We start from the raw sequence: 13,432 nt of genomic DNA on the forward strand, positions 1-13,432 counted from the left end.
GACCTTTTATAGGCAGAAGCCGGTTGGGCGGGTCATCTGACCGCGCTGCGGGGGCGGGGCGAGAAGAAACGCCCTGCGCAGGCGCAAGGAAGCGCTCCTCCGGTTAACCCTCTAGACGCTGGTGCGGCTGCCGGAGCTCCCGGGGGCGGTGGTCTACTGGAGCTGGGTGCCAGCCTCCGGAATGCGATACTCGGGTGCAAAAAGCGCAGAGCACCGTTTCAGCTGAGACTATTAATCGGAGTAACGATATCAGCTTGCAAAATGCCAAGCACTTCTGTTAAAAGCCCTTTGCAATGTGGGAAGTGTCTGTGGATTGTACCAAAGTCAATGTTCTGGTTTTGCTCTTATGTAAGATGATCCCACTGGGAGAAGGTGGAGGACGGATACTCGGGACCTCTCTGTACTATTTTTGCGACTACCTGCCTATAATTATTTCAAAATAAAAACCTTTTTTGAAGGCACGTACTAATCACTGATTTATCCCGCCAAGATAGACTGGTTTTTATCTATACCATAGGCAATGGGCTAGGTGTAGTCGCCATAGCAATAAACGAAACACCTCACTAATTGCACCGCTGTACCCGTTCTTACGGTAGGTACTCGGATTTTTCTGTGCCTCCTTTTCTTCATCTGTCAAATGGGGTGATCACTGAAGGAGAGTAAGGTTAAATACATTCGAAGGGATTAGCACCGTGCCTGACACAGCACTCAATGTAGCTATTTTAATTAGCTATCATTGCTATTAATGCAACGTTTATTTCAGGGGCATAGTTTGCCGCTTCTCAGGCACGGGGCTCAACGCTTTCCAGGTGTAATGTCATTTTCTACTTCATTTCCTCTCTAGCGGGAGGTACACAAGACTATTTTGCATTTGTGTCCTAATCTGACCCTGAGAAACTATTGCATTTCAGATCTTTGGCTCGAGGGGAACAAATTGGCATTCCATTCGGTATCTTTATTCTTTATATAGCGCCAAGCCCAATGCCTGGTACATAGTAGACCCTTAGTAAGTATTCCTTATGTCATCCCCAAATGATATTCCCGTTAGCACAAAGAAACCCCTGAGGTAAATCTTCCCCTACACTCGTGCTCTCAAAAGGACTGCACTGCTTTCCCTCAGATAAGCACCTGCAAAAGGCAGTGCAAATTGGAATCTGAACTCCGAGCCTGTGCACTCCCTCCCACAAATGCTTTGCGCATTTTGCTTTGCAAAGCTCTGTCCAGTCGTTGATTGCATTTACCCTCGGGGTTATTTCGGGGTCTTTGAACACCTACAGCTGTGTTCATGACATGTTTTGATGTTAATTTTACAAGACGAATATGCATGGCCATTTGAAGGACACGTTTCCAGTAGATGGGTATCAGGTTTCCATTCTTTTTTTTTTTTTTACATTTATTTATTTTTGAGAGAGAGAGAGGGAGACAGAGATAGAGCACAATTGGGGGAGGAGCAGAGCGAAAAGGAGACGGAGAATCCAAAGCGGGCTCTAGGCTGTCAGCACAGAGCCCGATGCGGGGCTTGAACTCACAGACCGTGAGATCATGACCTGAGCTGAAGTCGGACGCTCAACCGACTGACCCTCAGGGCTCCCGTTCTTAGTTAATTTCTATCTTAAAAGTATTGCGCGCCCACTGTGCCCTGGGCTCCGTATTAGACACTTCGCAGCACTTCCTTTCAAATTAAGGCATCTCAGAGATGAAAAGCAAAGGTTTTCGTTAAGAGGGGGTTCAATTTGCTCTCACGTGAGCAGAATGCTTATTACGAAAACTGAGCGTAAACTGAATAAGCGGGGGAGAGTTTAATGAGGAGAATAGTGAGATTGAAGTCCTTCCCTCCGCTGCTACTCTTCGTGGGGACGTGTTCAGCCCCACGGCTGCCGGGATGGGACCAGGTACACGCACGGTACCTGTCCCCACCGCTATTCCCAGACCCACGTTCAGCAGAAGCCTGGGGAAGGTACCGGGCTTCAGCAGAGAGCAAAAGCAGCTCCAGCCAGGTTCAGGGTCTGCAGTAATAAATACAGGCCGAGGTAAAGGGCGGGGAAGAACCAGGAGAAAAAAGTCGCCTCTGCAGGGAGGCTCAGCTGCGCATGCGCCAGCCAAGAACTCTGTACCTCCGGGAGGCGACGGCAGCGGCCCCTGCTGACCGGCACCCGCCATTGCACGCCCCTCGTATCTGCCTTTTGATGCACTCGGAGCGTTTATGGAACGCCGGCCACCGCCCTTGAAATCAGTGAATTCACGCAATCTCCCTCACACCCTGGGCTTTGGCTGAGCTCCTTTGTGCAGGAGATAGTTGAGGCTCAGAGAAGTTAGAGGATTCGATCGGAGTCTCACAGCAGATGAGAGAAGAAACCAGCGACTCACAAAGTCACGGTTTGCTGGTGTATTCGTACAACGGAAGGTTCTTCAGCCTCAGGAAGGGAGGCCGTCCTGCCACCTGCCACCACGTGGATGGACCCGGAGGACACTATGCGCAGTGACAGAAGCCAGACACAGACACGTCCTGCGTGACCCCACTCACAGGAGGTCCCTAGAGGAGTCCAGTCCACAGAGACAGAGAGTGGATGGTGGGAGCCCCTGGGGGAGGGCGGGGTGCCCAGGGGGTGGGGAGCCAGTGTTTCATGGGGACAGAGTCTCCGTTTGGGGAGATGGAAAGTTCTGGAGACGACGACAGAGGTGGCTGCACAACAGTGTGAGAGTGCCTGACGCCGCTGAGCTGTGCACTTGGAAATAGCTGAGAGGGTGAATTTTATGTTATGTGTATTTTACGACCATAACCAAAAAATAGAGTTGAATCAGGGAGCAACTCTGCCCCACTACTATTGCCTGGATGGGTTTCAGATGTGGTTCAACGGAAGCCAGACATCATGAGTTTAAATTCTTTTTTTGTTTATTTATTTTTGAGAGTGAGGGCGGGGGAGGGGGTGGATCCAAGCAGGGGAAGGGCAGGGAGAGAGGGAGACAGAGAATCCCACAAGAAGACAGCCGTCCGCAAGTCCACAAGAGAGGCCTCGGGAAAACCAGCTCTGTCGATGCCTCGATTGCGGGCTTCTAGCCTCCACCACTGGAGGACAATCAATATCTGGGTTTTGTTTTTTTATTTTTTATTTATTTTTGAGACCGCGCGCATGCACACAAGCGGGAGAGGGGCAGGGAGAGGGGGACAGAGGATCCAAAGTAGGCTCTGCGCTGACAGCAGAGTCCCACAAGGGGCTCGAATTCATGAATTGCGAGCCCATGCATGACCTGAGCTAAAGTCAGAGGTTCAACTGACTGAGCCACCCAGGTGCCCCCATATGTGTTGTTCAAGCCCTGCCGTGCGTGGTGTTTTGTTATTAAGCCACAGCAAACGAATCCAGCTCCCATTATGGGACAGAAACACTAGGCTCGACGTTCCAACTATTCCTTCTACGAATGTTTATTAGCACCTAATACTTATCCGGCAGGGCTGGAACCGGGATTAGGAAAGCGGATGGCTTCCCTTGGGCACAAAATTTAAGAGCGCTCCAAAAACCTCAGCCGCACCGTCAGTGCAGAGCCCGATGCGGGGCTCGAACCCACGACAGGACCAGAGTCACAGATCTTTCCCCTTGCCTCGGGGTCCAGCATGGCTCTCCCGTGGGTCGTTCTTCTAGAGGCCCGTGTGGAAGCAGCCTTGGGGAGAAAGCACGCATGCTGCTCTCCGGAGAGAGTCGTGCAGTTTCAGGGGAGTCTGGCGAGGCCAACCGGTGAGAACAGCAGCTCCAGGGCAACGCTGATGTCCAAGGTCCCTGAACAAGGCTCTAAGGAAAAGACAGACTTGCTTCTCCCCTCCAGAGGGGTTTTGCCATGGGAGCTGTAAAGCCCCAGTTTACAGAGGCTTAAACCGACAATCCGACCATCCCGGAGGACAGGTAAAGGTGACAGTCTGGTCTGGGGCTCCCAACATGCCCTTAGGGACTTGATTAGAGCCCTAGGCAAACCGTTTTGCCTTTGTTTGCTTTTAAGCTGCTCCTGGGACCTCCAGCCCAGGCTTTCCAGGGGCCCCACCCCTCCCCACCCACAAAGACACCCATCAGCTGTGCGGCCTGGCTCCACCTTATTTGCCTGGAATTCCTCACCTCCCTCAGACCGGGAGCTCCTGGGTTTCCTGGTTGTCTCCTGGGAGCTTGTGATGTAAGCCAAAGCGTCCCTGCCTTCGGGGAGCTGATTGGCTGGTGGAGGAAACAGTCAATCAAATATTTGCACAAATTGAACCTTTCAAGTTGGGTGGGAAGGAGAGAGAGACCGAGCAAAGGAGAGGGCAGAACAGGGCAGGGCTATGATCTAGCCTGGGGAATCAGGGAGGGCTGCCTGGAGGAGGTGACTCTTAAACTGCTCCAGGAAAGATGAGAAAGTGTTCAATAAGCCGAAGTGGAGAGTGTGGTCCAGGGAGGGGGAAGAGCAAATCCAAAGGCCCTGAGGTGGCAGGCACAAGGGAAGAAACAGTGAAAGTCAAGTGGCTCTCTACCTATTCGACTTTTCACACACATGGGAGGGAGCAAGTCGGTGGCTTTAGCTGGACTGCCCGGGGCATGACTCCAGGACAGCAGAAATGGCTACCTTTTTCTTAAAGGGCCAAGTAGAAAGCATTTCAGCTTTTTGGGCCACACGGCTTCTCACCTCTGCTGCGTCACCACCACAGACACCCTACACGAATGGGCGCGGCTGCGTGCCAATAAAACTTTATTGATGGATGCTAAAATTTGACGTTCATACAACTTTCAAAAGACATGAAATATAGGGGCACCTGGGTGGCTCTGTCGGGTCCAAGGGTCCGACTTCGGCTCAGGCCACGATCTCAGGGTTCGTGAGTTCGAGCCCCGCGTCAGGCTCTGTGCTGACAGCTCGGAGCCTGGAGCCCGCTTCGGATCCTGTGCCTCCCTCTCTCTCTGCCCCAACCCACTCGCATTGTCTCTGTCTCTCTCAAAAATAAACATAAAAAAATTAAAAAAAAAATTAAATAAAATACAGATTGTGACCAGAAGTGCCCCCATGTCTCTTCCAGTCGCCGCCACCCCAAAGAAACCACCATTCTGTCTTCTAACCACATAGATGGGGGGGTTGCTCTTTGTGAATTTCGGGCATGTTGAATCACGCAATGTGGCCTCTTCTCAATGCTGTATTTTTCTTTTGAGACCCTGGCACAATGGATTCGCCCGTTTCACTGTTGGTGGGCATCTGGGCCGTTTCCAGTTTGGGGCAGTTTCGACTCACACTGCTATGGAACATTCTAGCGCATGTCCCAACAGCATTTCTGTTGGGGACATACCTTGGAGTGGAATTGCTGAGTCATACAACCATGCCTGATTTCAGCTTCAGTGGACGCGTCCTTTTTACCAAAGTGCAAACCAGGACGATTTTGAAAGTAAAAGGGATCCTGATTTAATTATACCAGGATGATGGTTGTAAACCAGGCCGGTCCGGGGACCCTGGGATGCATGGATCCCCCAGAGAATAGGGGAGCATATGAGTAGGGACCCCAGTGAGAAGAACCCCTGATGTATGGGGCAATTCTGTCCCCCGCGGAACGCTGGGCCGTGTCTGGGGGACATCTGTAGTTGTCACAACTAGGAGGGCTCCTGGGAGCAAGTGGGCGGGGACCGGGGATTCTCAACACCCCACAGTGCCCGGGATGGCCCCACTTTAGAGAATGATTGGGTTATGAATGTTGTTCACGGTGTTGAGAGTGAGAAAAAAAACCTACATGCGATCTTTTTGTTTTGTTTTATTTATTTTTTATTTTTTTATTAAAAAAATTTTTTTTTCAACATTTATTTATTTTTGGGACAGAGAGACAGAGCATGAACGGGGGAGGGGCAGAGAGAGAGGGAGACACAGAATCGGAAACAGGCTCCAGGCTCTGAGCCGTCAGCCCAGAGCCCGACGCCGGGCTCGAACTCACGGACCGCGAGATCGTGACCTGGCTGAAGTCGGACGCTCAACCGACTGCGCCACCCAGGCGCCCCTGTTTTGTTTTATTTTAATAACGTGCTCTAGGGGCGCCTGGCTGGGTCACTCAGAGCATGTGATTTTTTTTTTATTTTTACCTTGGTGTTTAATGTTTATTTTTGAGAGAGAGAGAGAGAGAGAGAGAGAGAGAGCGGGGGCGGGACAGAGAGAGAGGGAGACACAGAATCGAAAGCAGGCTCCATGCTCTGAGCTGTCAGCATAGGGCCCGATGCAGGGCTCGAACCCACAGTCAGATCATGACCTGAGCCGAAGTTAGACACCCAACCAACTGAGCCACCCAGGCACCCCTAAGAGCATGTGATTCTTGATCTCGGGGTCGTGGGTTCTAGTCCCACATTGGGCGTAGAGATTGCTATAAGTAAATACATACATACATACGTAGATAAGTACATAAATAAATACATAAATAAATAAAATGCTCTCCATTTTTCTAGTGTGAATGATATTCATCTACCCTGCACATATCTAGTGGGTACCTCCTGTCTGCCAGACATTGACTGAGGAGCTGGGGACACAGGACAATTGTCCCTATCCTGGTGGGGCTTATATTCTAATGGGACTGGCAGGGAGAAGCATGAATAAATGAATACAGTGTATGGTTATGTCAGAGGGCAAGAATGATAGGAAGGAAGGTGAAATAGAGTTAGGGGCTGGGAGGAGTGGGGACAGATGGTAATACACACTTTATATGTTTAAGGAGATAGCAGAGATCTGAAGATCAGGGAGAGAGCAATATGGGTGCCTGGTTGAAAGGCATTCCAGGTGGGAAGAGCATGTGCAAAGGCCCTGGGGCAGAACCATGGCCTGGAGCGTTGAAGGAATGGTAAGGAGGCCCTGTGCCTGGAGCAGAGTGAGGGAGAGGGTGAGAGGGAAGAGGGGAAGGGAGAGGAGGGAGGGGATAGGGCAGGTCGTGCAGGGCCTTGGGGGCCCCTGGGAGGATTTGAGTTTTTACCGCCAGTGATTCTGGAGCCCTGGAGGGCTGTGGGCACGGGAGGGCAGGGCCTGACTCGGGTGCTCACGGGTGCCCTCTGGCGGCCACTGCGGGGAGGACGGACTGTTGGGGGGGGGGGGGGGCGGGGAGGGAGAGTGTGCTGGTCCAGGCAGGAGATGATGGGGGCTGAGGAATGGGTCAGGAGATGTGGTCGGGCTGCACATTGGAGTATTATTATGCCTTAAAGAGGAGTGAAGTTCTGACACATACACGGTGTGGATGGGCCTAAAAAACAGTGCTCAGGGGCACCAGGGTGGCTCAGTGGGTTAATCATTCAACTCTTGATTTTGTCTCAGATCAGATCTCACGGTTTGTGGGTTCGAGCCCCCCATTGGACTCCGTGCTGACAGCTCAGAGCCTGGAACCTGCTTCAGGTTCTGTGTCTCCCTCTCTCTCTGCCCCTCCTCTGCTTGCGCTGTCTCTTTCTCTCTCTCTCTCTCTCTCAAAATAAATAAACATTAAAAAAATTAAAGAAAATATGATGCTCAGTGACACAATCGATGTAAAGTTCATATAGCGTATGATTCACTTTATAAGAAATGTCCAGAACAGACAAATCCATTGAGACAGAAAGTGAGTCTCTCCGGGATTTCTTTTTTGGGGACCTAGAAATGTTTTAAAATCAAATATGGGGACGCCTGGCTCAGTCGGTTAAGCGTCCGACTCCAGCTCAGGTCATGATCTCGCGGTCCGTGAGTTCAAGCCCTGCATCAGGCTCTGTGCTGATGGCTTAGAGCCTGGAGCCTGCTTCAGATGCTGTGTCTCCCTCTCTCTCTCTGCCCCTTCCCCACTTGTGCTCTGTATCTCTCTCTCTCAAAAATACATAAAATGTAAAAAAAAATTTTTTAATTAGAATAGGATGATATCAGAACTCCTTATTCACGTAAACACCTTGATTCTATGTATTTCACTCCATCCCCTCTGCCCCCACCCTGGTCCAGGACGACATCATCACTTGCCTGGGTGACCACACTCACCTCCTCCCTGCTCCCCTGCCTCCACTCGTGCCCCCCACAATCCATTTCTCACAGCTGCCAGAAGGATCTTTGTAAGCACAAATCCTACCTTACCTCACGTGCCAGTTAATTTTCTGTGTCCCCTTTCACTGGGCCGTGGTGCCATATTTTGCCCAACATGATTCTGGACGTTTCTGTGGAAGTGTTTTCGGATGAGATTAACGCTTAAGGCAGTGGACTGTTTTTGTGTTTGTGCTAAGCAGGCCCCTGCCAAGCAGGTCCCCGTCCGGGACACGCAGCGTACCTGTAAAATACGTATATAATGTACGTGTTGCCGTCAACATCTCAAGATCCTTTTTTTTTTTTTAATTTTTTGATGTTTGTTTATTCTTAACAGAGAGAGCATGAGTGGGGGAGGGGCAGAGAGAGAGGGAGACGCAGAATCCGAAGCAGGTTCCAGGCTCTGAGTTGTCAGCACATGAGCCCGACGCGGGGCTCGAAATCACAGACTGAGAGATCATGACCTGAGCAGAGGTTGGACGCTCCACCGACTGAGCCACCCAGGCGCCCCTCAAGACCCTTCCTTTTGCTTCAGCCTCCCTAGAATATTGCCTTCACCCTCATAGCCCAAGATGGTGCACCATGTGTCCACATTGCATCCAATAGGAAGAGCGAGAGAGGAAAAGGGAAAGGAAGTGTACATATCACTACCCTCATTGGCCAGAATTTAGTCACATGACCACGCCTAGCTGTAAGGGAACCTGGGAAACGTAGTCTTTATTCTGGGAGGCTGTGCCCAGCTTACAATAGGAAGTCCTATTACTGACAGAGAACAGACACGGGGGCACAATTCATCGTTACCACCCTGTGATACTGCTAAGAATTCTGTGAGCCTTGCCACCTCTTGGAACACCCAGCACAAATTTTTCTGCAAATCAAGCATTTCCTAATTCACCGGTGCAGAGCTTGGGACATATGCTAGAATTCATCTCTGCGGAATATATTCCTAAAAGTGAAATTGTCGGGTCAAATTGTATGGCTACTTTTAATTTTTAATAATGACACGAATGTCTAGGGGCACTTGGGTGGCTCAGTTGGCTAAGTATCCGACTCTTGGTTTCAGCTCAGGTCATGATCTCACAGTTGTGACGGTCGTGAGATTGAGCCCCCTGTCAGGCTCCACGCTGAGCTGACAGCACAGAGCCCGCCTGGGATTTTATCTCACCCTCTACCCGTGTATCTTTAATGTTCAATAAACAAACATTAAAATATTTAAAATTAAATAATAATAATAACATGAATATCTAATATTATACATGGGATCTAATTACATACACAGCTGTTAAGTTGCTTTTACAGTTTTTTTATGAATATGTATTTTATAAGGTGAGCCTGGGTGGCTCAGTTGGTTAAACGTCCAACTTCGGCTCAGGTCAGGATCTCGCGGTTTGTGAGTTCGAGCCTCGCGTCAGGCTCTGTGCTGACAGCTCAGAGCCTGGAGCCTGCTTTGGATTCTGTGCCCCTCCCCCACTCATGCTCTGTCTTGCTCTGTCTCTCAAAAATAAATAAATGTTAATATATATGTATATATATTTAAAGATTTTATTATTTTTAAAGTTTATTTTATTCATCTTGAGAGAGAGAGAATCCCAAGCAGGCTGTGCACAGTTACCACACAGCCCGATGCAGGGCTCGAACTCATGAACCATGAGATCATGACCTGAGCCGAAATCAAGAGTCAGATGTTTAATGGACTGAACCACCCAGGTGCTCCTAAGATTTTATTTGTAAGTAAGCTCTACACCCAATGTGGGGCTTGAACCCACAACCCTGAGTTGAACCCACAACTGAGTCAGGCAGGTGCCCCTATTATGAATTTTTTCAAAGGTACCGTGGTGGACAGACTCTTAGAGTGCCCCTGCCAATCCCCGCCTCCTGGTATTCATGCCCTTGTATAATCTCCTCCCTTCGAGTGTTGCTCGGACCTGTGACTTGCTTCTAACTAATAGGAGACAGCAGAGGTGGAGGAAGTCGTTCCCGTAAATAGGTTACCTAGGATTGCAGTCTCCAGCATGTGAGTTGTCTCTCTCACTCGCTGGTTGGGATAGAGTGAGCGTTCATGTTGAGAAAGTTCCTGTGACGGGTCCTGGAGGGTGGCTTCTAGCTGACAGCCAGCCAGAAGCTGAAGCCCTCAGTCTTCCAACCACAAGGAACTGAACTCTGCCCACGACCTCAGCACATTTGGAAGTATGTCCTTCCTCAGTCGGGCCTCCAGATGAGATCACGGCCCAGCACACATCTAGATTTCAGCTCAGAGTCTAGGAAGGAGAACCACACGGGCTTGGATGCCTGAACCACAGGAACTGAAACTGTCGTTTCAAGCTGCTGAATGAGTGGTTATTTGTCACACAGCAATAGCTACACATTGAAGCATAAAGACTCATCATGTATCACTCACAGGTACTCATCAATGATCAAGCTTTTGCCAGCTCGTGATAATAATTCCTATTATGACATCCCTACTCTATATTTGAATTTTATGGAATTTCTCAATAATGTTATTTTACTGTTTTCTTCTTCTTTTAAATGTTTATTTATTTATTTTGAGGGGGGCAGGAGGGGCAGAGAGAGAGGGGGAGACAGAGACAGAGAGAGAGAGAGAGAGAGAGAGAGAGAGAATCCCAAGCAGGCTCCGTGCTGTCAGCACAGAGCCTGACTCAGGGCTCGAACCCACGAACCGGGAGATCATGACCCAAACCAAAATGAAAAGTCGGACGCTCAACCGACTGAGCCGCCGGGGGTGGGGGTGGGGGGGGCTAGGCCCTTAGGGAAAAAAGAAAACAACTTTTTACTTTGAAATAATTATGGATTCGTAGGAAGTTGCAAAGATAGGACAGAGAGGTCCCCTGTGCCCTTCACCCAGGCCCCTCCCTACGGTGGCATCTAATGCAACTACACTACAGAAGCCAGGAAGGGGACGTTGGTATAATGTGTGTCTAGCTTTGTGTCATTGGTGTATACAATCTCATAACCACCACTGTCACCAAAATACAGACCTATTCCATTCCTCCAAACATCTTGCTTTTGCTATCCCTTTTCTGTCTCCCCTACTCCGCTCCCCATGGCCCAGCCCTCAGGCTGTTCCACTAATCTCTGTTCTGGTTCTCCAATTTTGTCAGTTTGAGAATGCTGTATAAATGGAATCACACGGTGTGTAACACTTTGAGATTGGCTCCCCCCACGCCCCCGCCACGTAGCATAATGCCTTCGAGATTATTTTGTCCTTTCTCGATTAGTGGTGTAAGAATACATCACAATTCTAGGGGCGCCTGCCGGCATCCGTCGGTTAAGTGTCTGATTTTGGCTCAGGTCATGATCTCACAGTTTATGAGTTTGAGCCCCGCGCCAGGCTGTGTGCTGACGGTGTGGGGCCTGCTGGGGGGGGGGGGTTCTCCTTTTTCCTCTCTCTGCTTCTCCCAGGCTTGCACTTTCTCTCTCAAGACAAATAAATAAAAACTTGAGAAAGGCAAAGATCATTTTTTTCTTTTTTATACTTAAAAAATGCGTGAAAAAATATACATAACACAGGATTCACGCTCAATTCTATTCCATCAGTCAGTATGTCTGTGCAGAGGCCAGCACCACACTGTTTTAATCACATAGCTTTATAGAAATTTTGAAATCAGGAAATGTGAGTCCTCAAATTCATTCTTTTCTTTTCTTTTCTTTTTTTTAAGATTGTATTGGCTATTTGGGGTCGCTTGTGATTCAACACTAATTTTAGGATGGGTTTTTCTATCTCTGCAGAAAAGTTGTTGGGAGTCAAACAGGGACTGCATTGAATCTGGAGAGCAATCATTTTGGAGCATATTGAAATCTTTTTTTTTTTTTTAACGTTTATTCATTTTTGAGAGAGAGAGAGACAGAGGCAGAGTGCAAGCAGGGGAGGGGCAGAGAGAGAGGGTGACACAGAATCTGAAGCAGGCTTCAGGCCCCAAGCTGTGGGCACAGAGCCCGACGTGGGACTCGAACTCACCGACCGTGAGATCATGACCTGAGCCCAAGTCGGCCGCTTAACCGACTGAGCCACCCAGGCGCCCGGAGCATATTGAAATCTTAATAATACGAAGTCGGGCATGCAAGGAATGGGAGAAAATATTTGCAAATCATATATCTGATGGAGGGTTAGTGCCCACAATATATAAAGAACTTCTGCAGCTCAACAACATAAAACACAACCCAATTAAAAAAAGGTGGGGGGGGGGGAGCAAAAGACTTGAACAGACATTTCCCCAAAGAAGACATACATGTGGCCAATAAACGCATGAAGAGATGGGAAATGCAAACCAAACCCCCAATAAGGTACAACTTCACACCCGTTAGGAAGCTATTGTTAAAACAATATGAAAGGTGGGGGGCTGGGTATCTCAGTGGGTTAAGCTCTTGGTTTGGGCTCAGGTCATGATCTCACGGGTTCATGGGTAGGAGCCTCGTATGGGGCTCTGCACCAACCGCATGGAGCCTGCCTGGGATTCTCTCTCTCTTTCTCTCTGCCCCTCCTCTGCTCTCTCTGTCTCTCCAAATAAATAAACTTAAGAAAAAAAAAAAACAATTTAAACAAAATGAAACAAAAAGCAGAAAGTAGCAAGTGTCCTTGAAGATGTGGAGAATCAGAGCCCTTGTGCTGTTGGTGGGAACACAACATACGCTAACTAGCCATTGTAGCAAACCCTGCGGTTCAAAGTTAAACACAGAGCTACCCACGTGACCAGCAATTCCGCCTCTGGGTATTTACCCCAAAGAGTTGAAAGCATGGTCTCAAACAGCTATTTGTACACCTGTTTTCATAGCAGGATTATTCAGAATAGCCAAGACGTGGAAGCAACCCAAGCGACCATTGAGGAGCAGAGAAGCAAAAGGTGGCCCATCCACACAACAGAATATTCTTCAGCCTGGAAAAGGAAGGACATCGTGACACTGGCTACAATGAGGTGGGTCTGGAGGACATCACGCTCATCAAAATAAGCCAGAGAAGGGCGCCTGAGGGGCTCAGTCAGTTAAACATCCGACTTCGGCTCAGGTCCTGATCTCACAGCTCATGAGTTCGAGCCCCGCGTCGGGCTCTGTGCTGACAGCTCAGAGCCTGGAGCCTGCTTGGGATTCTGTGTCTCCCTCCTTCTCTGCCCCTCCCCTGCTCATGGTCTGTCTGTCTTTCTCTCTCAAAAATAAACATTTAAAGAAATTTAAGGGGCGCCTGGGTGGCTCAGCGGTTGAGCGTCCGACTTCGGCTCAGGTCATGATCTCGCGGTTCGTGGGTTCGAGCCCCACTTCGGGCTCTGGGCTGACAGCTCAGAGCCTGGAGCCTGTTTCCGATTCTGTGTCTCCCTCTCTCTCTGCCCCTCCCCTGTTCATGCTCTGTCTCTCTCTGTCCCAAAAATAAATAAACGTTGAAAAAAAAACCAAACAACTTGAGAAATCTGAATATCTGTAC

This window comes from Prionailurus viverrinus, chromosome A2 (assembly GCF_022837055.1).
Source record: "Prionailurus viverrinus isolate Anna chromosome A2, UM_Priviv_1.0, whole genome shotgun sequence".
Lineage (NCBI taxonomy): Eukaryota > Metazoa > Chordata > Mammalia > Carnivora > Felidae > Prionailurus > Prionailurus viverrinus.